The following is a 22175-nucleotide window of genomic DNA, read 5'->3' on the forward strand; positions in this document are numbered from 1 at the left end:
GAGGGCAAAACTCCACAGTATGAGAGCTACCAGAAAGCCACGACTCTGGTGAGACTTGAACCCAAAACCATTGAATGACCTCATCTGGCAGTGACTCAGAGGATGCATGAATCAACACTTCAAACATCCTGTTGCGTGCACAGAAAGACAGGTCCTCAGGTCTGTGCACAGCGGAGGCAGGCTTACTGGACTGGAGCGCCACCCCAGGCACCGTTGGGATTCGAACCTAGGATCTCCTGTGTACTACAGAGGAGCTTTAACCAACTAAGCCACGGCGCCTCCTCGGTGAGACTCGATAGCCTGGGATGCTATCCTCCAAAAGCAGGTGAGAGGGTAGTGTTGCAAGAGAAACCTCCCGCGGTCCACAAGCTCCTCTGTGTCCCCGTTCGCCGTCCGTTTTTTGGTAAAGCACGAGCTCGGCTGTATTGTGGCGCGCAACCAAAGGCACCGCTGGGATTCAAACCCAGGATCTCCTGTTTACTAGACAGGGGCTTTAACCAACTAAGCCACGGCGCCACCCCGCATGCTAGGCGAGGGGAGGGCGGCTTAGAGGATTCATGAATCAACACTTCGAACGTCCTGCTGCCTTCACTTGATGCAAGACAGTGATTGCCATACCTCACTGAATTGGATCTTGGGCATGTTTTGCTACCTTTTAAATATGATTGACATTTTTTTTTTAAATCAATGTACGCTGAGAACAGGAGGCCTCAAAATGGTTTATGCCAGGCTGGGCCACTGAGGGCTTTTCTTAAAGATTTGTGCCCGTCCAGCTCAACCGAGTGCCACGCTGTGTGGGCAGAAAGACAGGTCCTCAGGTCTTTGCACGGTTCAAAAACAGAGCGTCGCCGGGGTCCCCATTCAACAGCGAGGCCAGAGACAGCCACCGGTGGAAAGGCACCGCTGGGATTCGAACCCAGGATCTCCTGTTTACAAGACAGGCGCTTTGCCCAGCTAAGCCACGGCGCCTCCTCGGTAGGACCCGTTAGCCTGCGATGCTATCCTCCAAAAGCAGGTGAGAGGGTAGTGTTGCAAGAGAAACCTCCCGCGGTCCACAAGCTCCTCTGTGTCGCCATTCGCCGTCCGTTTTTTGGTAAAGCACGAGCTCGGCTGTATTGTGGTGCGCAACCAAAGGCATCGCTGGGATTCGAAACGCAGGATCTCCTGTTTACTAGGCTAGCCTGGAAGCACGTTCGCCCTACGGGAAGGCGACTCAGACGATCCAGGCTTCCAGAGAAGAGGCCAGGGGTTGGCTGACTGGGCGCTGGACAGCTTTAAGGCGTTTGCCGACAACTGAGTCGGGGCGGTTAGCAAAATTAACCACTCGCTGCCCCTGCTTGCGGGTCGCTTTCGGAAAAGCTTGCGCTTGCTGGGCTGGAACCCCGCCCAAGGCACCGCTGGGATTTAAACCCAGGATCTCGTGTTTACTAGACAGGCGCTTTAACCAACTAAGCCACGGCGCCACCCCGCATGCTAGGCGAGGGGAGGGTGGCTTAGAGGATTCATGAATCAACACTTCGAACGTCCTGCTGCCTTCACTTGATGCAAGACAGTGATTGCCATACCTCACTGAATTGGATCTTGGGCATGTTTTGCTACCTTTTAAATATGATTGACATTTTTTTTTTAAATCAATGTACGTTGAGAACAGGAGGCCTCAAAATGGTTTCTGCTGTCCGAGAGCAACACTGCGCAGTACGGGCTTAACAAAATGCCAAAAAGCAAGACTCTGGTGGGACTCGAACCCACAACCTTTGAATGGCCTCATCTGGCAGTCTAGAAGTCCAATGCGCTATCCATTGCGCCACAGAGCCCGTCGGTATGCCAGGCTGGGCCACTGAGGGCTTTTCTTAAAGATTTGTGCCCGTCCAGCTCAACCGAGTGCCACGCTGTGTGGGCAGAAAGACAGGTCCTCAGGTCTTTGCACGGTTCAAAAACAGAGCGTCGCCGGGGTCCCCATTCAACAGCGAGGCCAGAGACAGCCACCGGTGGAAAGGCACCGCTGGGATTCGAACCCAGGATCTCCTGTTTACAAGACAGGCGCTTTGACCAGCTAAGCCACGGCGCCTCCTCGGTGGGACCCGTTAGCCTGCGATGCTATCCTCCAAAAGCAGGTGAGAGGGTAGTGTTGCAAGCGAAACCTCCCGCGGTCCACAAGCTCCTCTGTGTCGCCATTCGCCGTCCGTTTTTTGGTAAAGCACGAGCTCGGCTGTATTGTGGTGCGCAACCAAAGGCATCGCTGGGATTCGAAACGCAGGATCTCCTGTTTACTAGGCTAGCCTGGAAGCACGTTCGTCCTACGGGAACGCGACTCAGACGATCCAGGCTTCCAGAGAAGAGGCCAGGGGTTGGCTGACTGGGCGCTGGACAGCTTTAAGGCGTTTGCCGACAACTGAGTCGGGGTCGGTTAGCAAAATTAACCACTCGCTGCCCCTGCTTGCGGGTCGCTTTCGGAAAGAATTGCGCTTGCTGGGCTGGAACCCCGCCCAAGGCACCGCTGGGATTTGAACCCAGGATCTCCTGTTTACGAGACAGGTGCTTTAACCAACTAAGCCACGGCGCCAAACCACAAGCAGGGTTATCGGGACAGTGACTCAGAGGGTTAAAACATCCAGAGGCGGATGCTAAAAGAAAATGTCTACAAATTTCTACTGCCTGAGGGCAAAACTCCACAGTATGAGAGCTACCAGAAAGCCACGACTCTGGTGAGACTTGAACCCAAAACCATTGAATGACCTCATCTGGCAGTGACTCAGAGGATGCATGAATCAACACTTCAAACATCCTGTTGCGTGCACAGAAAGACAGGTCCTCAGGTCTGTGCACAGCGGAGGCAGGCTTACTGGACTGGAGCGCCACCCCAGGCACCGTTGGGATTCGAACCTAGGATCTCCTGTGTACTACAGAGGAGCTTTAACCAACTAAGCCACGGCGCCTCCTCGGTGAGACTCGATAGCCTGGGATGCTATCCTCCAAAAGCAGGTGAGAGGGTAGTGTTGCAAGAGAAACCTCCCGCGGTACACAAGCTCCTCTGTGTCCCCGTTCGCCGTCCGTTTTTTGGTAAAGCACGAGCTCGGCTGTATTGTGGCGCGCAACCAAAGGCACCGCTGGGATTCGAACCCAGGATCTCCTGTTTACTAGACAGGGGCTTTAACCAACTAAGCCACGGCGCCACCCCGCATGCTAGGCGAGGGGAGGGCGGCTTAGAGGATTCATGAATCAACACTTCGAACGTCCTGCTGCCTTCACTTGATGCAAGACAGTGATTGCCATACCTCACTGAATTGGATCTTGGGCATGTTTTGCTACCTTTTAAATATGATTGACATTTTTTTTTTAAATCAATGTACGCTGAGAACAGGAGGCCTCAAAATGGTTTATGCCAGGCTGGGCCACTGAGGGCTTTTCTTAAAGATTTGTGCCCGTCCAGCTCAACCGAGTGCCACGCTGTGTGGGCAGAAAGACAGGTCCTCAGGTCTTTGCACGGTTCAAAAACAGAGCGTCGCCGGGGTCCCCATTCAACAGCGAGGCCAGAGACAGCCACCGGTGGAAAGGCACCGCTGGGATTCGAACCCAGGATCTCCTGTTTACAAGACAGGCGCTTTGACCAGCTAAGCCACGGCGCCTCCTCGGTGGGACCCGTTAGCCTGCGATGCTATCCTCCAAAAGCAGGTGAGAGGGTAGTGTTGCAAGCGAAACCTCCCGCGGTCCACAAGCTCCTCTGTGTCGCCATTCGCCGTCCGTTTTTTGGTAAAGCACGAGCTCGGCTGTATTGTGGTGCGCAACCAAAGGCATCGCTGGGATTCGAAACGCAGGATCTCCTGTTTACTAGGCTAGCCTGGAAGCACGTTCGTCCTACGGGAACGCGACTCAGACGATCCAGGCTTCCAGAGAAGAGGCCAGGGGTTGGCTGACTGGGCGCTGGACAGCTTTAAGGCGTTTGCCGACAACTGAGTCGGGGTCGGTTAGCAAAATTAACCACTCGCTGCCCCTGCTTGCGGGTCGCTTTCGGAAAGAATTGCGCTTGCTGGGCTGGAACCCCGCCCAAGGCACCGCTGGGATTTGAACCCAGGATCTCCTGTTTACGAGACAGGTGCTTTAACCAACTAAGCCACGGCGCCAAACCACAAGCAGGGTTATCGGGACAGTGACTCAGAGGGTTAAAACATCCAGAGGCGGATGCTAAAAGAAAATGTCTACAAATTTCTACTGCCTGAGGGCAAAACTCCACAGTATGAGAGCTACCAGAAAGCCACGACTCTGGTGAGACTTGAACCCAAAACCATTGAATGACCTCATCTGGCAGTGACTCAGAGGATGCATGAATCAACACTTCAAACATCCTGTTGCGTGCACAGAAAGACAGGTCCTCAGGTCTGTGCACAGCGGAGGCAGGCTTACTGGACTGGAGCGCCACCCCAGGCACCGTTGGGATTCGAACCTAGGATCTCCTGTGTACTACAGAGGAGCTTTAACCAACTAAGCCACGGCGCCTCCTCGGTGAGACTTGATAGCCTGGGATGCTATCCTCCAAAAGCAGGTGAGAGGGTAGTGTTGCAAGAGAAACCTCCCGCGGTCCACAAGCTCCTCTGTGTCCCCGTTCGCCGTCCGTTTTTTGGTAAAGCACGAGCTCGGCTGTATTGTGGCGCGCAACCAAAGGCACCGCTGGGATTCGAACCCAGGATCTCCTGTTTACTAGACAGGCGCTTTAACCAACTAAGCCACGGCTCCACCCCGCATGCTAGGCGAGGGGAGGGCGGCTTAGAGGATTCATGAATCAACACTTCGAACGTCCTGCTGCCTTCACTTGATGCAAGACAGTGAATGCCATACCTCACTGAATTGGATCTTGGGCATGTTTTGCTACCTTTTAAATATGATTGACATTTTTTTTTTAAATCAATGTACGCTGAGAACAGGAGGCCTCAAAATGGTTTATGCCAGGCTGGGCCACTGAGGGCTTTTCTTAAAGATTTGTGCCCGTCCAGCTCAACCGAGTGCCACGCTGTGTGGGCAGAAAGACAGGTCCTCAGGTCTTTGCACGGTTCAAAAACAGAGCGTCGCCGGGGTCCCCATTCAACAGCGAGGCCAGAGACAGCCACCGGTGGAAAGGCACCGCTGGGATTCGAACCCAGGATCTCCTGTTTACAAGACAGGCGCTTTGACCAGCTAAGCCACGGCGCCTCCTCGGTGGGACCCGTTAGCCTGCGATGCTATCCTCCAAAAGCAGGTGAGAGGGTAGTGTTGCAAGCGAAACCTCCCGCGGTCCACAAGCTCCTCTGTGTCGCCATTCGCCGTCCGTTTTTTGGTAAAGCACGAGCTCGGCTGTATTGTGGTGCGCAACCAAAGGCATCGCTGGGATTCGAAACGCAGGATCTCCTGTTTACTAGGCTAGCCTGGAAGCACGTTCGCCCTACGGGAAGGCGACTCAGACGATCCAGGCTTCCAGAGAAGAGGCCAGGGGTTGGCTGACTGGGCGCTGGACAGCTTTAAGGCGTTTGCCGACAACTGAGTCGGGGTCGGTTAGCAAAATTAACCACTCGCTGCCCCTGCTTGCGGGTCGCTTTCGGAAAGAATTGCGCTTGCTGGGCTGGAACCCCGCCCAAGGCACCGCTGGGATTTGAACCCAGGATCTCCTGTTTACAAGACAGGAGCTTTAACCAACTAAGCCACGGCGCCAAACCACAAGCAGGGTTATCGGGACAGTGACTCAGAGGGTTAAAACATCCAGAGGCGGATGCTAAAAGAAAATGTCTACAAATTTCTACTGCCTGAGGGCAAAACTCCACAGTATGAGAGCTACCAGAAAGCCACGACTCTGGTGAGACTTGAACCCAAAACCATTGAATGACCTCATCTGGCAGTGACTCAGAGGATGCATGAATCAACACTTCAAACATCCTGTTGCGTGCACAGAAAGACAGGTCCTCAGGTCTGTGCACAGCGGAGGCAGGCTTACTGGACTGGAGCGCCACCCCAGGCACCGTTGGGATTCGAACCTAGGATCTCCTGTGTACTACAGAGGAGCTTTAACCAACTAAGCCACGGCGACTCCTCGGTGAGACTCGATAGCCTGGGATGCTATCCTCCAAAAGCAGGTGAGAGGGTAGTGTTGCAAGAGAAACCTCCCGCGGTCCACAAGCTCCTCTGTGTCCCCGTTCGCCGTCCGTTTTTTGGTAAAGCACGAGCTCGGCTGTATTGTGGCGCGCAACCAAAGGCACCGCTGGGATTCAAACCCAGGATCTCCTGTTTACTAGACAGGGGCTTTAACCAACTAAGCCACGGCGCCACCCCGCATGCTAGGCGAGGGGAGGGCGGCTTAGAGGATTCATGAATCAACACTTCGAACGTCCTGCTGCCTTCACTTGATGCAAGACAGTGATTGCCATACCTCACTGAATTGGATCTTGGGCATGTTTTGCTACCTTTTAAATATGATTGACATTTTTTTTTTAAATCAATGTACGCTGAGAACAGGAGGCCTCAAAATGGTTTATGCCAGGCTGGGCCACTGAGGGCTTTTCTTAAAGATTTGTGCCCGTCCAGCTCAACCGAGTGCCACGCTGTGTGGGCAGAAAGACAGGTCCTCAGGTCTTTGCACGGTTCAAAAACAGAGCGTCGCCGGGGTCCCCATTCAACAGCGAGGCCAGAGACAGCCACCGGTGGAAAGGCACCGCTGGGATTCGAACCCAGGATCTCCTGTTTACAAGACAGGCGCTTTGCCCAGCTAAGCCACGGCGCCTCCTCGGTAGGACCCGTTAGCCTGCGATGCTATCCTCCAAAAGCAGGTGAGAGGGTAGTGTTGCAAGAGAAACCTCCCGCGGTCCACAAGCTCCTCTATGTCGCCATTCGCCGTCCGTTTTTTGGTAAAGCACGAGCTCGGCTGTATTGTGGTGCACAACCAAAGGCATCGCTGGGATTCGAAACGCAGGATCTCCTGTTTACTAGGCTAGCCTGGAAGCACGTTCGCCCTACGGGAAGGCGACTCAGACGATCCAGGCTTCCAGAGAAGAGGCCAGGGGTTGGCTGACTGGGCGCTGGACAGCTTTAAGGCGTTTGCCGACAACTGAGTCGGGGCGGTTAGCAAAATTAACCACTCGCTGCCCCTGCTTGCGGGTCGCTTTCGGAAAAGCTTGCGCTTGCTGGGCTGGAACCCCGCCCAAGGCACCGCTGGGATTTAAACCCAGGATCTCGTGTTTACTAGACAGGCGCTTTAACCAACTAAGCCACGGCGCCACCCCGCATGCTAGGCGAGGGGAGGGTGGCTTAGAGGATTCATGAATCAACACTTCGAACGTCCTGCTGCCTTCACTTGATGCAAGACAGTGATTGCCATACCTCACTGAATTGGATCTTGGGCATGTTTTGCTACCTTTTAAATATGATTGACATTTTTTTTTTAAATCAATGTACGTTGAGAACAGGAGGCCTCAAAATGGTTTCTGCTGTCCGAGAGCAACACTGCGCAGTACGGGCTTAACAAAATGCCAAAAAGCAAGACTCTGGTGGGACTCGAACCCACAACCTTTGAATGGCCTCATCTGGCAGTCTAGAAGTCCAATGCGCTATCCATTGTGCCACAGAGCCCGTCGGTATGCCAGGCTGGGCCACTGAGGGCTTTTCTTAAAGATTTGTGCCCGTCCAGCTCAACCGAGTGCCACGCTGTGTGGGCAGAAAGACAGGTCCTCAGGTCTTTGCACGGTTCAAAAACAGAGCGTCGCCGGGGTCCCCATTCAACAGCGAGGCCAGAGACAGCCACCAGTGGAAAGGCACCGCTGGGATTCGAACCCAGGATCTCCTGTTTACAAGACAGGCGCTTTGACCAGCTAAGCCACGGCGCCTCCTCGGTGGGACCCGTTAGCCTGCGATGCTATCCTCCAAAAGCAGGTGAGAGGGTAGTGTTGCAAGCGAAACCTCCCGCGGTCCACAAGCTCCTCTGTGTCGCCATTCGCCGTCCGTTTTTTGGTAAAGCACGAGCTCGGCTGTATTGTGGTGCGCAACCAAAGGCATCGCTGGGATTCGAAACGCAGGATCTCCTGTTTACTAGGCTAGCCTGGAAGCACGTTCGCCCTACGGGAAGGCGACTCAGACGATCCAGGCTTCCAGAGAAGAGGCCAGGGGTTGGCTGACTGGGCGCTGGACAGCTTTAAGGCGTTTGCCGACAACTGAGTCGGGGCGGTTAGCAAAATTAACCACTCGCTGCCCCTGCTTGCGGGTCGCTTTCGGAAAAGCTTGCGCTTGCTGGGCTGGAACCCCGCCCAAGGCACCGCTGGGATTTAAACCCAGGATCTCGTGTTTACTAGACAGGCGCTTTAACCAACTAAGCCACGGCGCCACCCCGCATGCTAGGCGAGGGGAGGGTGGCTTAGAGGATTCATGAATCAACACTTCGAACGTCCTGCTGCCTTCACTTGATGCAAGACAGTGATTGCCATACCTCACTGAATTGGATCTTGGGCATGTTTTGCTACCTTTTAAATATGATTGACATTTTTTTTTTAAATCAATGTACGTTGAGAACAGGAGGCCTCAAAATGGTTTCTGCTGTCCGAGAGCAACACTGCGCAGTACGGGCTTAACAAAATGCCAAAAAGCAAGACTCTGGTGGGACTCGAACCCACAACCTTTGAATGGCCTCATCTGGCAGTCTAGAAGTCCAATGCGCTATCCATTGCGCCACAGAGCCCGTCGGTATGCCAGGCTGGGCCACTGAGGGCTTTTCTTAAAGATTTGTGCCCGTCCAGCTCAACCGAGTGCCACGCTGTGTGGGCAGAAAGACAGGTCCTCAGGTCTTTGCACGGTTCAAAAACAGAGCGTCGCCGGGGTCCCCATTCAACAGCGAGGCCAGAGACAGCCACCGGTGGAAAGGCACCGCTGGGATTCGAACCCAGGATCTCCTGTTTACAAGACAGGCGCTTTGACCAGCTAAGCCACGGCGCCTCCTCGGTGGGACCCGTTAGCCTGCGATGCTATCCTCCAAAAGCAGGTGAGAGGGTAGTGTTGCAAGCGAAACCTCCCGCGGTCCACAAGCTCCTCTGTGTCGCCATTCGCCGTCCGTTTTTTGGTAAAGCACGAGCTCGGCTGTATTGTGGTGCGCAACCAAAGGCATCGCTGGGATTCGAAACGCAGGATCTCCTGTTTACTAGGCTAGCCTGGAAGCACGTTCGTCCTACGGGAAGGCGACTCAGACGATCCAGGCTTCCAGAGAAGAGGCCAGGGGTTGGCTGACTGGGCGCTGGACAGCTTTAAGGCGTTTGCCGACAACTGAGTCGGGGTCGGTTAGCAAAATTAACCACTCGCTGCCCCTGCTTGCGGGTCGCTTTCGGAAAAGCTTGCGCTTGCTGGGCTGGAACCCCGCCCAAGGCACCGCTGGGATTTGAACCCAGGATCTCCTGTTTACTAGACAGGCGCTTTAACCAACTGAGGGCTTTTCTTAAAGATTTGTGCCCGTCCAGCTTAACCGAGTGGCACGCTGTGTGGGCAGAAAGACAGGTCCTCAGGTCTTTGCACGGTTCAAAAACACAGCGTCGCTGGGGTCCCCATTCAACAGCGAGGCCAGAGACAGCCACCGGTGGAAAGGCACCGCTGGGATTCGAACCCAGGATCTCCTGTTTACAAGACAGGCGCTGGACAGCTTTAAGGCGTTTGCCGACAACTGAGTCGGGGCGGTTAGCAAAATTAACCACTCGCTGCCCCTGCTTGCGGGACGCTTTCGGAAAAAATTGCGCTTGCTGGGCTGGAATCCCGCCCAAGGCACCACTGGGATTTGAACCCAGGACCTCCTGTTTACAAGACAGGTGCTTTAACCAACTAAGCGACGGCGCCAAACCGCAAGCAGGGTTATCGGGAGAGTGACTCAGAGGGTTAAAACATCCAGAGGCGGATGCTAAAAGAAAATGTCTACAAATTTCTACTGCCTGAGGGCAAAACTCCACAGTATGAGAGCTACCAGAAAGCCACGACTCTGGTGAGACTTGAACCCAAAACCATTGAATGACCTCATCTGGCAGTGACTCAGAGGATGCATGAATCAACACTTCAAACATCCTGTTGCGTGCACAGGAAGACAGGTCCTCAGGTCTGTGCACAGCGGAGGCAGGCTTACTGGACTGGAGCGCCACCCCAGGCACCGTTGGGATTCGAACCTAGGATCTCCTGTGTACTACAGAGGAGCTTTAACCAACTAAGCCACGGCGCCTCCTCGGTGAGACTCGATAGCCTGGGATGCTATCCTGCAAAAGCAGGTGAGAGGGTAGTGTTGCAAGAGAAACCTCCCGCGGTCCACAAGCTCCTCTGTGTCCCCGTTCGCCGTCCGTTTTTTGGTAAAGCACGAGCTCGGCTGTATTGTGGCGCGCAACCAAAGGCACCGCTGGGATTCGAACCCAGGATCTCCTGTTTACTAGACAGGCGCTTTAACCAACTAAGCCACGGCTCCACCCCGCATGCTAGGCGAGGGGAGGGCGGCTTAGAGGATTCATGAATCAACACTTCGAACGTCCTGCTGCCTTCACTTGATGCAAGACAGTGATTGCCATACCTCACTGAATTGGATCTTGGGCATGTTTTGCTACCTTTTAAATATGATTGACATTTTTTTTTTTTAAATCAATGTACGCTGAGAACAGGAGGCCTCAAAATGGTTTATGCCAGGCTGGGCCACTGAGGGCTTTTCTTAAAGATTTGTGCCCGTCCAGCTCAACCGAGTGCCACGCTGTGTGGGCAGAAAGACAGGTCCTCAGGTCTTTGCACGGTTCAAAAACAGAGCGTCGCCGGGGTCCCCATTCAACAGCGAGGCCAGAGACAGCCACCGGTGGAAAGGCACCGCTGGGATTCGAACCCAGGATCTCCTGTTTACAAGACAGGCGCTTTGACCAGCTAAGCCACGGCGCCTCCTCGGTGGGACCCGTTAGCCTGCGATGCTATCCTCCAAAAGCAGGTGAGAGGGTAGTGTTGCAAGCGAAACCTCCCGCGGTCCACAAGCTCCTCTGTGTCGCCATTCGCCGTCCGTTTTTTGGTAAAGCACGAGCTCGGCTGTATTGTGGTGCGCAACCAAAGGCATCGCTGGGATTCGAAACGCAGGATCTCCTGTTTACTAGGCTAGCCTGGAAGCACGTTCGCCCTACGGGAAGGCGACTCAGACGATCCAGGCTTCCAGAGAAGAGGCCAGGGGTTGGCTGACTGGGCGCTGGACAGCTTTAAGGCGTTTGCCGACAACTGAGTCGGGGTCGGTTAGCAAAATTAACCACTCGCTGCCCCTGCTTGCGGGTCGCTTTCGGAAAGAATTGCGCTTGCTGGGCTGGAACCCCGCCCAAGGCACCGCTGGGATTTGAACCCAGGATCTCCTGTTTACGAGACAGGTGCTTTAACCAACTAAGCCACGGCGCCAAACCACAAGCAGGGTTATCGGGACAGTGACTCAGAGGGTTAAAACATCCAGAGGCGGATGCTAAAAGAAAATGTCTACAAATTTCTACTGCCTGAGGGCAAAACTCCACAGTATGAGAGCTACCAGAAAGCCACGACTCTGGTGAGACTTGAACCCAAAACCATTGAATGACCTCATCTGGCAGTGACTCAGAGGATGCATGAATCAACACTTCAAACATCCTGTTGCGTGCACAGAAAGACAGGTCCTCAGGTCTGTGCACAGCGGAGGCAGGCTTACTGGACTGGAGCGCCACCCCAGGCACCGTTGAGATTCGAACCTAGGATCTCCTGTGTACTACAGAGGAGCTTTAACCAACTAAGCCACGGCGCCTCCTCGGTGAGACTTGATAGCCTGGGATGCTATCCTCCAAAAGCAGGTGAGAGGGTAGTGTTGCAAGAGAAACCTCCCGCGGTCCACAAGCTCCTCTGTGTCCCCGTTCGCCGTCCGTTTTTTGGTAAAGCACGAGCTCGGCTGTATTGTGGCGCGCAACCAAAGGCACCGCTGGGATTCGAACCCAGGATCTCCTGTTTACTAGACAGGCGCTTTAACCAACTAAGCCACGGCGCCACCCCGCATGCTAGGCGAGGGGAGGGCGGCTTAGAGGATTCATGAATCAACACTTCGAACGTCCTGCTGCCTTCACTTGATGCAAGACAGTGATTGCCATACCTCACTGAATTGGATCTTGGGCATGTTTTGCTACCTTTTAAATATGATTGACATTTTTTTTTTAAATCAATGTACGCTGAGAACAGGAGGCCTCAAAATGGTTTATGCCAGGCTGGGCCACTGAGGGCTTTTCTTAAAGATTTGTGCCCGTCCAGCTCAACCGAGTGCCACGCTGTGTGGGCAGAAAGACAGGTCCTCAGGTCTTTGCACGGTTCAAAAACAGAGCGTCGCCGGGGTCCCCATTCAACAGCGAGGCCAGAGACAGCCACCGGTGGAAAGGCACCGCTGGGATTCGAACCCAGGATCTCCTGTTTACAAGACAGGCGCTTTGACCAGCTAAGCCACGGCGCCTCCTCGGTAGGACCTGTTAGCCTGCGATGCTATCCTCCAAAAGCAGGTGAGAGGGTAGTGTTGCAAGAGAAACCTCCCGCGGTCCACAAGCTCCTCTATGTCGCCATACGCCGTCCGTTTTTTGGTAAAGCACGAGCTCGGCTGTATTGTGGTGCGCAACCAAAGGCATCGCTGGGATTCGAAACGCAGGATCTCCTGTTTACTAGGCTAGCCTGGAAGCACGTTCGCCCTACGGGAAGGCGACTCAGACGATCCAGGCTTCCAGAGAAGAGGCCAGGGGTTGGCTGACTGGGCGCTGGACAGCTTTAAGGCGTTTGCCGACAACTGAGTCGGGGCGGTTAGCAAAATTAACCACTCGCTGCCCCTGCTTGCGGGTCGCTTTCGGAAAAGCTTGCGCTTGCTGGGCTGGAACCCCGCCCAAGGCACCGCTGGGATTTAAACCCAGGATCTCGTGTTTACTAGACAGGCGCTTTAACCAACTAAGCCACGGCGCCACCCCGCATGCTAGGCGAGGGGAGGGTGGCTTAGAGGATTCATGAATCAACACTTCGAACGTCCTGCTGCCTTCACTTGATGCAAGACAGTGATTGCCATACCTCACTGAATTGGATCTTGGGCATGTTTTGCTACCTTTTAAATATGATTGACATTTTTTTTTAAATCAATGTACGTTGAGAACAGGAGGCCTCAAAATGGTTTCTGCTGTCCGAGAGCAACACTGCGCAGTACGGGCTTAACAAAATGCCAAAAAGCAAGACTCTGGTGGGACTCGAACCCACAACCTTTGAATGGCCTCATCTGGCAGTCTAGAAGTCCAATGCGCTATCCATTGCGCCACAGAGCCCGTCGGTATGCCAGGCTGGGCCACTGAGGGCTTTTCTTAAAGATTTGTGCCCGTCCAGCTCAACCGAGTCCCACGCTGTGTGGGCAGAAAGACAGGTCCTCAGGTCTTTGCACGGTTCAAAAACAGAGCGTCGCCGGGGTCCCCATTCAACAGCGAGGCCAGAGACAGCCACCGGTGGAAAGGCACCGCTGGGATTCGAACCCAGGATCTCCTGTTTACAAGACAGGCGCTTTGACCAGCTAAGCCACGGCGCCTCCTCGGTGGGATCCGTTAGCCTGCGATGCTATCCTCCAAAAGCAGGTGAGAGGGTAGTGTTGCAAGCGAAACCTCCCGCGGTCCACAAGCTCCTCTGTGTCGCCATTCGCCGTCCGTTTTTTGGTAAAGCACGAGCTCGGCTGTATTGTGGTGCGCAACCAAAGGCATCGCTGGGATTCGAAACGCAGGATCTCCTGTTTACTAGGCTAGCCTGGAAGCACGTTCGCCCTACGGGAAGGCGACTCAGACGATCCAGGCTTCCAGAGAAGAGGCCAGGGGTTGGCTGACTGGGCGCTGGACAGCTTTAAGGCGTTTGCCGACAACTGAGTCGGGGTCGGTTAGCAAAATTAACCACTCGCTGCCCCTGCTTGCGGGTCGCTTTCGGAAAGAATTGCGCTTGCTGGGCTGGAACCCCGCCCAAGGCACCGCTGGGATTTGAACCCAGGATCTCCTGTTTACGAGACAGGTGCTTTAACCAACTAAGCCACGGCGCCAAACCACAAGCCGGGTTATCGGGACAGTGACTCAGAGGGTTAAAACATCCAGAGGCGGATGCTAAAAGAAAATGTCTACAAATTTCTACTGCCTGAGGGCAAAACTCCACAGTATGAGAGCTACCAGAAAGCCACGACTCTGGTGAGACTTGAACCCAAAACCATTGAATGACCTCATCTGGCAGTGACTCAGAGGATGCATGAATCAACACTTCAAACATCCTGTTGCGTGCACAGAAAGACAGGTCCTCAGGTCTGTGCACAGCAGAGGCAGGCTTACTGGACTGGAGCGCCACCCCAGGCACCGTTGGGATTCGAACCTAGGATCTCCTGTGTACTACAGAGGAGCTTTAACCAACTAAGCCACGGCGCCTCCTCGGTGAGACTTGATAGCCTGGGATGCTATCCTCCAAAAGCAGGTGAGAGGGTAGTGTTGCAAGAGAAACCTCCCGCGGTCCACAAGCTCCTCTGTGTCCCCGTTCGCCGTCCGTTTTTTGGTAAAGCACGAGCTCGGCTGTATTGTGGCGCGCAACCAAAGGCACCGCTGGGATTCGAACCCAGGATCTCCTGTTTACTAGACAGGCGCTTTAACCAACTAAGCCACGGCGCCTCCTCGGTGAGACTCGATAGCCTGGGATGCTATCCTCCAAAAGCAGGTGAGAGGGTAGTGTTGCAAGAGAAACCTCCCGCGGTCCACAAGCTCCTCTGTGTCCCCGTTCGCCGTCCGTTTTTTGGTAAAGCACGAGCTCGGCTGTATTGTGGCGCGCAACCAAAGGCACCGCTGGGATTCGAACCCAGGATCTCCTGTTTACTAGACAGGCGCTTTAACCAACTAAGCCACGGCGCCACCCCGCATGCTAGGCGAGGGGAGGGCGGCTTAGAGGATTCATGAATCAACACTTCGAACGTCCTGCTGCCTTCACTTGATGCAAGACAGTGATTGCCATACCTCACTGAATTGGATCTTGGGCATGTTTTGCTACCTTTTAAATATGATTGACATTTTTTTTTTAAATCAATGTACGCTGAGAACAGGAGGCCTCAAAATGGTTTATGCCAGGCTGGGCCACTGAGGGCTTTTCTTAAAGATTTGTGCCCGTCCAGCTCAACCGAGTGCCACGCTGTGTGGGCAGAAAGACAGGTCCTCAGGTCTTTGCACGGTTCAAAAACAGAGCGTCGCCGGGGTCCCCATTCAACAGCGAGGCCAGAGACAGCCACCGGTGGAAAGGCACCGCTGGGATTCGAACCCAGGATCTCCTGTTTACAAGACAGGCGCTTTGACCAGCTAAGCCACGGCGCCTCCTCGGTGGGACCCGTTAGCCTGCGATGCTATCCTCCAAAAGCAGGTGAGAGGGTAGTGTTGCAAGCGAAACCTCCCGCGGTCCACAAGCTCCTCTGTGTCGCCATTCGCCGTCCGTTTTTTGGTAAAGCACGAGCTCGGCTGTATTGTGGTGCGCAACCAAAGGCATCGCTGGGATTCGAAACGCAGGATCTCCTGTTTACTAGGCTAGCCTGGAAGCACGTTCGCCCTACGGGAAGGCGACTCAGACGATCCAGGCTTCCAGAGAAGAGGCCAGGGGTTGGCTGACTGGGCGCTGGACAGCTTTAAGGCGTTTGCCGACAACTGAGTCGGGGCGGTTAGCAAAATTAACCACTCGCTGCCCCTGCTTGCGGGTCGCTTTCGGAAAAGCTTGCGCTTGCTGGGCTGGAACCCCGCCCAAGGCACCGCTGGGATTTAAACCCAGGATCTCGTGTTTACTAGACAGGCGCTTTAACCAACTAAGCCACGGCGCCACCCCGCATGCTAGGCGAGGGGAGGGTGGCTTAGAGGATTCATGAATCAACACTTCGAACGTCCTGCTGCCTTCACTTGATGCAAGACAGTGATTGCCATACCTCACTGAATTGGATCTTGGGCATGTTTTGCTACCTTTTAAATATGATTGACATTTTTTTTTTAAATCAATGTACGTTGAGAACAGGAGGCCTCAAAATGGTTTCTGCTGTCCGAGAGCAACACTGCGCAGTACGGGCTTAACAAAATGCCAAAAAGCAAGACTCTGGTGGGACTCGAACCCACAACCTTTGAATGGCCTCATCTGGCAGTCTAGAAGTCCAATGCGCTATCCATTGCGCCACAGAGCCTGTCGGTATGCCAGGCTGGGCCACTGAGGGCTTTTCTTAAAGATTTGTGCCCGTCCAGCTCAACCGAGTGCCACGCTGTGTGGGCAGAAAGACAGGTCCTCAGGTCTTTGCACGGTTCAAAAACAGAGCGTCGCCGGGGTCCCCATTCAACAGCGAGGCCAGAGACAGCCACCGGTGGAAAGGCACCGCTGGGATTCGAACCCAGGATCTCCTGTTTACAAGACAGGCGCTTTGACCAGCTAAGCCACGGCGCCTCCTCGGTGGGACCCGTTAGCCTGCGATGCTATCCTCCAAAAGCAGGTGAGAGGGTAGTGTTGCAAGCGAAACCTCCCGCGGTCCACAAGCTCCTCTGTGTCGCCATTCGCCGTCCGTTTTTTGGTAAAGCACGAGCTCGGCTGTATTGTGGTGCGCAACCAAAGGCATCGCTGGGATTCGAAACGCAGGATCTCCTGTTTACTAGGCTAGCCTGGAAGCACGTTCGTCCTACGGGAAGGCGACTCAGACGATCCAGGCTTCCAGAGAAGAGGCCAGGGGTTGGCTGACTGGGCGCTGGACAGCTTTAAGGCGTTTGCCGACAACTGAGTCGGGGTCGGTTAGCAAAATTAACCACTCGCTGCCCCTGCTTGCGGGTCGCTTTCGGAAAAGCTTGCGCTTGCTGGGCTGGAACCCCGCCCAAGGCACCGCTGGGATTTGAACCCAGGATCTCCTGTTTACTAGACAGGCGCTTTAACCAACTGAGGGCTTTTCTTAAAGATTTGTGCCCGTCCAGCTTAACCGAGTGGCACGCTGTGTGGGCAGAAAGACAGGTCCTCAGGTCTTTGCACGGTTCAAAAACACAGCGTCGCTGGGGTCCCCATTCAACAGCGAGGCCAGAGACAGCCACCGGTGGAAAGGCACCGCTGGGATTCGAACCCAGGATCTCCTGTTTACAAGACAGGCGCTGGACAGCTTTAAGGCGTTTGCCGACAACTGAGTCGGGGCGGTTAGCAAAATTAACCACTCGCTGCCCCTGCTTGCGGGACGCTTTCGGAAAAAATTGCGCTTGCTGGGCTGGAATCCCGCCCAAGGCACCACTGGGATTTGAACCCAGGACCTCCTGTTTACAAGACAGGTGCTTTAACCAACTAAGCGACGGCGCCAAACCGCAAGCAGGGTTATCGGGAGAGTGACTCAGAGGGTTAAAACATCCAGAGGCGGATGCTAAAAGAAAATGTCTACAAATTTCTACTGCCTGAGGGCAAAACTCCACAGTATGAGAGCTACCAGAAAGCCACGACTCTGGTGAGACTTGAACCCAAAACCATTGAATGACCTCATCTGGCAGTGACTCAGAGGATGCATGAATCAACACTTCAAACATCCTGTTGCGTGCACAGGAAGACAGGTCCTCAGGTCTGTGCACAGCGGAGGCAGGCTTACTGGACTGGAGCGCCACCCCAGGCACCGTTGGGATTCGAACCTAGGATCTCCTGTGTACTACAGAGGAGCTTTAACCAACTAAGCCACGGCGCCTCCTCGGTGAGACTCGATAGCCTGGGATGCTATCCTGCAAAAGCAGGTGAGAGGGTAGTGTTGCAAGAGAAACCTCCCGCGGTCCACAAGCTCCTCTGTGTCCCCGTTCGCCGTCCGTTTTTTGGTAAAGCACGAGCTCGGCTGTATTGTGGCGGGCAACCAAAGGCACCGCTGGGATTCGAACCCAGGATCTCCTGTTTACTAGACAGGCGCTTTAACCAACTAAGCCACGGCTCCACCCCGCATGCTAGGCGAGGGGAGGGCGGCTTAGAGGATTCATGAATCAACACTTCGAACGTCCTGCTGCCTTCACTTGATGCAAGACAGTGATTGCCATACCTCACTGAATTGGATCTTGGGCATGTTTTGCTACCTTTTAAATATGATTGACATTTTTTTTTTAAATCAATGTACGCTGAGAACAGGAGGCCTCAAAATGGTTTATGCCAGGCTGGGCCACTGAGGGCTTTTCTTAAAGATTTGTGCCCGTCCAGCTCAACCGAGTGCCACGCTGTGTGGGCAGAAAGACAGGTCCTCAGGTCTTTGCACGGTTCAAAAACAGAGCGTCGCCGGGGTCCCCATTCAACAGCGAGGCCAGAGACAGCCACCGGTGGAAAGGCACCGCTGGGATTCGAACCCAGGATCTCCTGTTTACAAGACAGGCGCTTTGACCAGCTAAGCCACGGCGCCTCCTCGGTGGGACCCGTTAGCCTGCGATGCTATCCTCCAAAAGCAGGTGAGAGGGTAGTGTTGCAAGCGAAACCTCCCGCGGTCCACAAGCTCCTCTGTGTCGCCATTCGCCGTCCGTTTTTTGGTAAAGCACGAGCTCGGCTGTATTGTGGTGCGCAACCAAAGGCATCGCTGGGATTCGAAACGCAGGATCTCCTGTTTACTAGGCTAGCCTGGAAGCACGTTCGCCCTACGGGAAGGCGACTCAGACGATCCAGGCTTCCAGAGAAGAGGCCAGGGGTTGGCTGACTGGGCGCTGGACAGCTTTAAGGCGTTTGCCGACAACTGAGTCGGGGTCGGTTAGCAAAATTAACCACTCGCTGCCCCTGCTTGCGGGTCGCTTTCGGAAAGAATTGCGCTTGCTGGGCTGGAACCCCGCCCAAGGCACCGCTGGGATTTGAACCCAGGATCTCCTGTTTACGAGACAGGTGCTTTAACCAACTAAGCCACGGCGCCAAACCACAAGCAGGGTTATCGGGACAGTGACTCAGAGGGTTAAAACATCCAGAGGCGGATGCTAAAAGAAAATGTCTACAAATTTCTACTGCCTGAGGGCAAAACTCCACAGTATGAGAGCTACCAGAAAGCCACGACTCTGGTGAGACTTGAACCCAAAACCATTGAATGACCTCATCTGGCAGTGACTCAGAGGATGCATGAATCAACACTTCAAACATCCTGTTGCGTGCACAGAAAGACAGGTCCTCAGGTCTGTGCACAGCGGAGGCAGGCTTACTGGACTGGAGCGCCACCCCAGGCACCGTTGAGATTCGAACCTAGGATCTCCTGTGTACTACAGAGGAGCTTTAACCAACTAAGCCACGGCGCCTCCTCGGTGAGACTTGATAGCCTGGGATGCTATCCTCCAAAAGCAGGTGAGAGGGTAGTGTTGCAAGAGAAACCTCCCGCGGTCCACAAGCTCCTCTGTGTCCCCGTTCGCCGTCCGTTTTTTGGTAAAGCACGAGCTCGGCTGTATTGTGGCGCGCAACCAAAGGCACCGCTGGGATTCGAACCCAGGATCTCCTGTTTACTAGACAGGCGCTTTAACCAACTAAGCCACGGCGCCTCCTCGGTGAGACTCGATAGCCTGGGATGCTATCCTCCAAAAGCAGGTGAGAGGGTAGTGTTGCAAGAGAAACCTCCCGCGGTCCACAAGCTCCTCTGTGTCCCCGTTCGCCGTCCGTTTTTTGGTAAAGCACGAGCTCGGCTGTATTGTGGCGCGCAACCAAAGGCACCGCTGGGATTCGAACCCAGGATCTCCTGTTTACTAGACAGGCGCTTTAACCAACTAAGCCACGGCGCCACCCCGCATGCTAGGCGAGGGGAGGGCGGCTTAGAGGATTCATGAATCAACACTTCGAACGTCCTGCTGCCTTCACTTGATGCAAGACAGTGATTGCCATACCTCACTGAATTGGATCTTGGGCATGTTTTGCTACGTTTTAAATATGATTGACATTTTTTTTTTAAATCAATGTACGCTGAGAACAGGAGGCCTCAAAATGGTTTATGCCAGGCTGGGCCACTGAGGGCTTTTCTTAAAGATTTGTGCCCGTCCAGCTCAACCGAGTGCCACGCTGTGTGGGCAGAAAGACAGGTCCTCAGGTCTTTGCACGGTTCAAAAACAGAGCGTCGCCGGGGTCCCCATTCAACAGCGAGGCCAGAGACAGCCACCGGTGGAAAGGCACCGCTGGGATTCGAACCCAGGATCTCCTGTTTACAAGACAGGCGCTTTGACCAGCTAAGCCACGGCGCCTCCTCGGTAGGACCTGTTAGCCTGCGATGCTATCCTCCAAAAGCAGGTGAGAGGGTAGTGTTGCAAGAGAAACCTCCCGCGGTCCACAAGCTCCTCTATGTCGCCATACGCCGTCCGTTTTTTGGTAAAACACGAGCTCGGCTGTATTGTGGTGCGCAACCAAAGGCATCGCTGGGATTCGAAACGCAGGATCTCCTGTTTACTAGGCTAGCCTGGAAGCACGTTCGCCCTACGGGAAGGCGACTCAGACGATCCAGGCTTCCAGAGAAGAGGCCAGGGGTTGGCTGACTGGGCGCTGGACAGCTTTAAGGCGTTTGCCGACAACTGAGTCGGGGCGGTTAGCAAAATTAACCACTCGCTGCCCCTGCTTGCGGGTCGCTTTCGGAAAAGCTTGCGCTTGCTGGGCTGGAACCCCGCCCAAGGCACCGCTGGGATTTAAACCCAGGATCTCGTGTTTACTAGACAGGCGCTTTAACCAACTAAGCCACGGCGCCACCCCGCATGCTAGGCGAGGGGAGGGTGGCTTAGAGGATTCATGAATCAACACTTCGAACGTCCTGCTGCCTTCACTTGATGCAAGACAGTGATTGCCATACCTCACTGAATTGGATCTTGGGCATGTTTTGCTACCTTTTAAATATGATTGACATTTTTTTTTAAATCAATGTACGTTGAGAACAGGAGGCCTCAAAATGGTTTCTGCTGTCCGAGAGCAACACTGCGCAGTACGGGCTTAACAAAATGCCAAAAAGCAAGACTCTGGTGGGACTCGAACCCACAACCTTTGAATGGCCTCATCTGGCAGTCTAGAAGTCCAATGCGCTATCCATTGCGCCACAGAGCCCGTCGGTATGCCAGGCTGGGCCACTGAGGGCTTTTCTTAAAGATTTGTGCCCGTCCAGCTCAACCGAGTGCCACGCTGTGTGGGCAGAAAGACAGGTCCTCAGGTCTTTGCACGGTTCAAAAACAGAGCGTCGCCGGGGTCCCCATTCAACAGCGAGGCCAGAGACAGCCACCGGTGGAAAGGCACCGCTGGGATTCGAACCCAGGATCTCCTGTTTACAAGACAGGCGCTTTGACCAGCTAAGCCACGGCGCCTCCTCGGTGGGACCCGTTAGCCTGCGATGCTATCCTCCAAAAGCAGGTGAGAGGGTAGTGTTGCAAGCGAAACCTCCCGCGGTCCACAAGCTCCTCTGTGTCGCCATTCGCCGTCCGTTTTTTGGTAAAGCACGAGCTCGGCTGTATTGTGGTGCGCAACCAAAGGCATCGCTGGGATTCGAAACGCAGGATCTCCTGTTTACTAGGCTAGCCTGGAAGCACGTTCGCCCTACGGGAAGGCGACTCAGACGATCCAGGCTTCCAGAGAAGAGGCCAGGGGTTGGCTGACTGGGCGCTGGACAGCTTTAAGGCGTTTGCCGACAACTGAGTCGGGGTCGGTTAGCAAAATTAACCACTCGCTGCCCCTGCTTGCGGGTCGCTTTCGGAAAAGCTTGCGCTTGCTGGGCTGGAACCCCGCCCAAGGCACCGCTGGGATTTGAACCCAGGATCTCCTGTTTACTAGACAGGCGCTTTAACCAACTGAGGGCTTTTCTTAAAGATTTGTGCCCGTCCAGCTTAACCGAGTGGCACGCTGTGTGGGCAGAAAGACAGGTCCTCAGGTCTTTGCACGGTTCAAAAACACAGCGTCGCTGGGGTCCCCATTCAACAGCGAGGCCAGAGACAGCCACCGGTGGAAAGGCACCGCTGGGATTCGAACCCAGGATCTCCTGTTTACAAGACAGGCGCTGGACAGCTTTAAGGCGTTTGCCGACAACTGAGTCGGGGCGGTTAGCAAAATTAACCACTCGCTGCCCCTGCTTGCGGGACGCTTTCGGAAAAAATTGCGCTTGCTGGGCTGGAATCCCGCCCAAGGCACCACTGGGATTTGAACCCAGGACCTCCTGTTTACAAGACAGGTGCTTTAACCAACTAAGCGACGGCGCCAAACCGCAA

The 22175-nt window shown here is 54.4% G+C and overlaps 47 non-coding genes across 47 annotated transcripts; all 47 read right to left on the bottom strand.

The window, feature by feature from the left end:
• Positions 1–442: 442 nt before the first annotated feature.
• On the bottom strand, positions 443–516 carry trnat-agu (transfer RNA threonine (anticodon AGU)). The gene has a single exon. It is a non-coding gene; the product is annotated as a tRNA-Thr (tRNA).
• Positions 517–895: 379 nt separating this feature from the next.
• Positions 896–969, bottom strand: trnat-ugu (transfer RNA threonine (anticodon UGU)). The gene has a single exon. It is a non-coding gene; the product is annotated as a tRNA-Thr (tRNA).
• A 420-nt stretch (positions 970–1389) lies between these two features.
• Positions 1390–1463, bottom strand: trnat-agu (transfer RNA threonine (anticodon AGU)). The gene has a single exon. It is a non-coding gene; the product is annotated as a tRNA-Thr (tRNA).
• A 261-nt stretch (positions 1464–1724) lies between these two features.
• On the bottom strand, positions 1725–1814 carry trnar-ucu (transfer RNA arginine (anticodon UCU)). Its single transcript is given in 2 exon segments — positions 1725–1760; positions 1778–1814. It is a non-coding gene; the product is annotated as a tRNA-Arg (tRNA).
• Positions 1815–1994: 180 nt separating this feature from the next.
• trnat-ugu (transfer RNA threonine (anticodon UGU)) lies at positions 1995–2068 on the bottom strand. Its single transcript has one exon. It is a non-coding gene; the product is annotated as a tRNA-Thr (tRNA).
• Positions 2069–2489: 421 nt separating this feature from the next.
• On the bottom strand, positions 2490–2563 carry trnat-cgu (transfer RNA threonine (anticodon CGU)). Its single transcript has one exon. It is a non-coding gene; the product is annotated as a tRNA-Thr (tRNA).
• Positions 2564–3099: 536 nt separating this feature from the next.
• trnat-agu (transfer RNA threonine (anticodon AGU)) lies at positions 3100–3173 on the bottom strand. Its single transcript has one exon. It is a non-coding gene; the product is annotated as a tRNA-Thr (tRNA).
• Positions 3174–3552: 379 nt separating this feature from the next.
• trnat-ugu (transfer RNA threonine (anticodon UGU)) lies at positions 3553–3626 on the bottom strand. Its single transcript has one exon. It is a non-coding gene; the product is annotated as a tRNA-Thr (tRNA).
• A 421-nt stretch (positions 3627–4047) lies between these two features.
• Positions 4048–4121, bottom strand: trnat-cgu (transfer RNA threonine (anticodon CGU)). Its single transcript has one exon. It is a non-coding gene; the product is annotated as a tRNA-Thr (tRNA).
• Positions 4122–4657: 536 nt separating this feature from the next.
• Positions 4658–4731, bottom strand: trnat-agu (transfer RNA threonine (anticodon AGU)). The gene has a single exon. It is a non-coding gene; the product is annotated as a tRNA-Thr (tRNA).
• Positions 4732–5110: 379 nt separating this feature from the next.
• trnat-ugu (transfer RNA threonine (anticodon UGU)) lies at positions 5111–5184 on the bottom strand. Its single transcript has one exon. It is a non-coding gene; the product is annotated as a tRNA-Thr (tRNA).
• A 421-nt stretch (positions 5185–5605) lies between these two features.
• On the bottom strand, positions 5606–5679 carry trnat-ugu (transfer RNA threonine (anticodon UGU)). Its single transcript has one exon. It is a non-coding gene; the product is annotated as a tRNA-Thr (tRNA).
• A 536-nt stretch (positions 5680–6215) lies between these two features.
• Positions 6216–6289, bottom strand: trnat-agu (transfer RNA threonine (anticodon AGU)). Its single transcript has one exon. It is a non-coding gene; the product is annotated as a tRNA-Thr (tRNA).
• Positions 6290–6668: 379 nt separating this feature from the next.
• trnat-ugu (transfer RNA threonine (anticodon UGU)) lies at positions 6669–6742 on the bottom strand. Its single transcript has one exon. It is a non-coding gene; the product is annotated as a tRNA-Thr (tRNA).
• Positions 6743–7162: 420 nt separating this feature from the next.
• trnat-agu (transfer RNA threonine (anticodon AGU)) lies at positions 7163–7236 on the bottom strand. Its single transcript has one exon. It is a non-coding gene; the product is annotated as a tRNA-Thr (tRNA).
• Positions 7237–7497: 261 nt separating this feature from the next.
• Positions 7498–7587, bottom strand: trnar-ucu (transfer RNA arginine (anticodon UCU)). Its single transcript is given in 2 exon segments — positions 7498–7533; positions 7551–7587. It is a non-coding gene; the product is annotated as a tRNA-Arg (tRNA).
• A 180-nt stretch (positions 7588–7767) lies between these two features.
• Positions 7768–7841, bottom strand: trnat-ugu (transfer RNA threonine (anticodon UGU)). Its single transcript has one exon. It is a non-coding gene; the product is annotated as a tRNA-Thr (tRNA).
• A 420-nt stretch (positions 7842–8261) lies between these two features.
• Positions 8262–8335, bottom strand: trnat-agu (transfer RNA threonine (anticodon AGU)). Its single transcript has one exon. It is a non-coding gene; the product is annotated as a tRNA-Thr (tRNA).
• A 261-nt stretch (positions 8336–8596) lies between these two features.
• Positions 8597–8686, bottom strand: trnar-ucu (transfer RNA arginine (anticodon UCU)). Its single transcript is given in 2 exon segments — positions 8597–8632; positions 8650–8686. It is a non-coding gene; the product is annotated as a tRNA-Arg (tRNA).
• Positions 8687–8866: 180 nt separating this feature from the next.
• Positions 8867–8940, bottom strand: trnat-ugu (transfer RNA threonine (anticodon UGU)). Its single transcript has one exon. It is a non-coding gene; the product is annotated as a tRNA-Thr (tRNA).
• Positions 8941–9751: 811 nt separating this feature from the next.
• trnat-ugu (transfer RNA threonine (anticodon UGU)) lies at positions 9752–9825 on the bottom strand. The gene has a single exon. It is a non-coding gene; the product is annotated as a tRNA-Thr (tRNA).
• Positions 9826–10361: 536 nt separating this feature from the next.
• trnat-agu (transfer RNA threonine (anticodon AGU)) lies at positions 10362–10435 on the bottom strand. Its single transcript has one exon. It is a non-coding gene; the product is annotated as a tRNA-Thr (tRNA).
• Positions 10436–10816: 381 nt separating this feature from the next.
• On the bottom strand, positions 10817–10890 carry trnat-ugu (transfer RNA threonine (anticodon UGU)). The gene has a single exon. It is a non-coding gene; the product is annotated as a tRNA-Thr (tRNA).
• A 421-nt stretch (positions 10891–11311) lies between these two features.
• On the bottom strand, positions 11312–11385 carry trnat-cgu (transfer RNA threonine (anticodon CGU)). Its single transcript has one exon. It is a non-coding gene; the product is annotated as a tRNA-Thr (tRNA).
• A 536-nt stretch (positions 11386–11921) lies between these two features.
• Positions 11922–11995, bottom strand: trnat-agu (transfer RNA threonine (anticodon AGU)). The gene has a single exon. It is a non-coding gene; the product is annotated as a tRNA-Thr (tRNA).
• Positions 11996–12374: 379 nt separating this feature from the next.
• On the bottom strand, positions 12375–12448 carry trnat-ugu (transfer RNA threonine (anticodon UGU)). Its single transcript has one exon. It is a non-coding gene; the product is annotated as a tRNA-Thr (tRNA).
• Positions 12449–12868: 420 nt separating this feature from the next.
• On the bottom strand, positions 12869–12942 carry trnat-agu (transfer RNA threonine (anticodon AGU)). Its single transcript has one exon. It is a non-coding gene; the product is annotated as a tRNA-Thr (tRNA).
• A 260-nt stretch (positions 12943–13202) lies between these two features.
• On the bottom strand, positions 13203–13292 carry trnar-ucu (transfer RNA arginine (anticodon UCU)). The gene is given in 2 exon segments: positions 13203–13238; positions 13256–13292. It is a non-coding gene; the product is annotated as a tRNA-Arg (tRNA).
• A 180-nt stretch (positions 13293–13472) lies between these two features.
• On the bottom strand, positions 13473–13546 carry trnat-ugu (transfer RNA threonine (anticodon UGU)). Its single transcript has one exon. It is a non-coding gene; the product is annotated as a tRNA-Thr (tRNA).
• A 421-nt stretch (positions 13547–13967) lies between these two features.
• Positions 13968–14041, bottom strand: trnat-cgu (transfer RNA threonine (anticodon CGU)). Its single transcript has one exon. It is a non-coding gene; the product is annotated as a tRNA-Thr (tRNA).
• A 536-nt stretch (positions 14042–14577) lies between these two features.
• trnat-agu (transfer RNA threonine (anticodon AGU)) lies at positions 14578–14651 on the bottom strand. Its single transcript has one exon. It is a non-coding gene; the product is annotated as a tRNA-Thr (tRNA).
• A 163-nt stretch (positions 14652–14814) lies between these two features.
• On the bottom strand, positions 14815–14888 carry trnat-agu (transfer RNA threonine (anticodon AGU)). Its single transcript has one exon. It is a non-coding gene; the product is annotated as a tRNA-Thr (tRNA).
• A 379-nt stretch (positions 14889–15267) lies between these two features.
• On the bottom strand, positions 15268–15341 carry trnat-ugu (transfer RNA threonine (anticodon UGU)). The gene has a single exon. It is a non-coding gene; the product is annotated as a tRNA-Thr (tRNA).
• A 420-nt stretch (positions 15342–15761) lies between these two features.
• Positions 15762–15835, bottom strand: trnat-agu (transfer RNA threonine (anticodon AGU)). Its single transcript has one exon. It is a non-coding gene; the product is annotated as a tRNA-Thr (tRNA).
• A 261-nt stretch (positions 15836–16096) lies between these two features.
• trnar-ucu (transfer RNA arginine (anticodon UCU)) lies at positions 16097–16186 on the bottom strand. The gene is given in 2 exon segments: positions 16097–16132; positions 16150–16186. It is a non-coding gene; the product is annotated as a tRNA-Arg (tRNA).
• A 180-nt stretch (positions 16187–16366) lies between these two features.
• On the bottom strand, positions 16367–16440 carry trnat-ugu (transfer RNA threonine (anticodon UGU)). The gene has a single exon. It is a non-coding gene; the product is annotated as a tRNA-Thr (tRNA).
• Positions 16441–17251: 811 nt separating this feature from the next.
• Positions 17252–17325, bottom strand: trnat-ugu (transfer RNA threonine (anticodon UGU)). Its single transcript has one exon. It is a non-coding gene; the product is annotated as a tRNA-Thr (tRNA).
• A 536-nt stretch (positions 17326–17861) lies between these two features.
• Positions 17862–17935, bottom strand: trnat-agu (transfer RNA threonine (anticodon AGU)). The gene has a single exon. It is a non-coding gene; the product is annotated as a tRNA-Thr (tRNA).
• Positions 17936–18314: 379 nt separating this feature from the next.
• On the bottom strand, positions 18315–18388 carry trnat-ugu (transfer RNA threonine (anticodon UGU)). Its single transcript has one exon. It is a non-coding gene; the product is annotated as a tRNA-Thr (tRNA).
• A 421-nt stretch (positions 18389–18809) lies between these two features.
• Positions 18810–18883, bottom strand: trnat-cgu (transfer RNA threonine (anticodon CGU)). The gene has a single exon. It is a non-coding gene; the product is annotated as a tRNA-Thr (tRNA).
• A 536-nt stretch (positions 18884–19419) lies between these two features.
• On the bottom strand, positions 19420–19493 carry trnat-agu (transfer RNA threonine (anticodon AGU)). The gene has a single exon. It is a non-coding gene; the product is annotated as a tRNA-Thr (tRNA).
• A 163-nt stretch (positions 19494–19656) lies between these two features.
• Positions 19657–19730, bottom strand: trnat-agu (transfer RNA threonine (anticodon AGU)). The gene has a single exon. It is a non-coding gene; the product is annotated as a tRNA-Thr (tRNA).
• A 379-nt stretch (positions 19731–20109) lies between these two features.
• Positions 20110–20183, bottom strand: trnat-ugu (transfer RNA threonine (anticodon UGU)). Its single transcript has one exon. It is a non-coding gene; the product is annotated as a tRNA-Thr (tRNA).
• Positions 20184–20603: 420 nt separating this feature from the next.
• trnat-agu (transfer RNA threonine (anticodon AGU)) lies at positions 20604–20677 on the bottom strand. Its single transcript has one exon. It is a non-coding gene; the product is annotated as a tRNA-Thr (tRNA).
• A 260-nt stretch (positions 20678–20937) lies between these two features.
• On the bottom strand, positions 20938–21027 carry trnar-ucu (transfer RNA arginine (anticodon UCU)). Its single transcript is given in 2 exon segments — positions 20938–20973; positions 20991–21027. It is a non-coding gene; the product is annotated as a tRNA-Arg (tRNA).
• A 180-nt stretch (positions 21028–21207) lies between these two features.
• Positions 21208–21281, bottom strand: trnat-ugu (transfer RNA threonine (anticodon UGU)). Its single transcript has one exon. It is a non-coding gene; the product is annotated as a tRNA-Thr (tRNA).
• Positions 21282–22092: 811 nt separating this feature from the next.
• trnat-ugu (transfer RNA threonine (anticodon UGU)) lies at positions 22093–22166 on the bottom strand. Its single transcript has one exon. It is a non-coding gene; the product is annotated as a tRNA-Thr (tRNA).
• Positions 22167–22175: the final 9 nt, after the last annotated feature.

Source organism: Garra rufa, unplaced genomic scaffold, assembly GCF_049309525.1.
Source record: "Garra rufa unplaced genomic scaffold, GarRuf1.0 hap1_unplaced_003, whole genome shotgun sequence".
Lineage (NCBI taxonomy): Eukaryota > Metazoa > Chordata > Actinopteri > Cypriniformes > Cyprinidae > Garra > Garra rufa.